Consider the following 520-nt stretch of genomic DNA (forward strand, 5'->3'; position numbering starts at 1 on the left):
CGGGGCTGCGGGCGGCGCCCCGAGTCGGTCTCCGGGTCCAAAGCAACCCGCGCTCCGGCTTGAGACCAACGCGCCAGCGAAGGGCGCTACTCCACTGCGCCTCCTTGCCCAGGCCGGGAGGGTTTCCACACAACCCCGCAAGGACCGGGGTGAAAGGGAGTCCAAAGATAGTGTCGAGGCACGGAGAAGCGGGGCTGGTCATCTAGTCCAGGGCTTCTCAGCAGTTTCTGCACCAGGACTAGGGTTGAAGGGACCTCATACCAAAAGCCCACGCCTTTATGCCCTCTGGAAGAGAAACATAGAGGGCATAAAGGCGTGGGGTTTCATATCAGTAGAGGGGAGAGTAGCAGAAAACTGAGGACAGAGTGTCCTCTATGATGGCCACCATGAGCACCACATGCCCTCTCCCCCCCCCGTGGGGGGTGGCAAGCACTGGCCAGCAGTCAGCGACCACCTGCAGATACTGCCAGCAGCGGCCAGGGGCAATCGCGGACCGCACACAGGCACCGGCAGCAAGGGG

At 62.7% G+C, this 520-nt stretch overlaps 1 long non-coding RNA gene across 1 annotated transcript in view; it reads right to left on the reverse strand.

Moving 5' to 3' along the window:
- LOC109290890 overlaps positions 1-520 on the reverse strand; it is a 21,669-nt gene that overhangs the window by 430 nt on the left and 20,719 nt on the right. The gene's annotated exons all lie outside the window — the stretch shown is intronic.

The sequence above is a fragment of the Gavialis gangeticus genome, unplaced genomic scaffold (assembly GCF_001723915.1).
Source record: "Gavialis gangeticus isolate Ggan-Ray unplaced genomic scaffold, GavGan_comp1, whole genome shotgun sequence".
Classification (NCBI taxonomy): domain Eukaryota; kingdom Metazoa; phylum Chordata; order Crocodylia; family Gavialidae; genus Gavialis; species Gavialis gangeticus.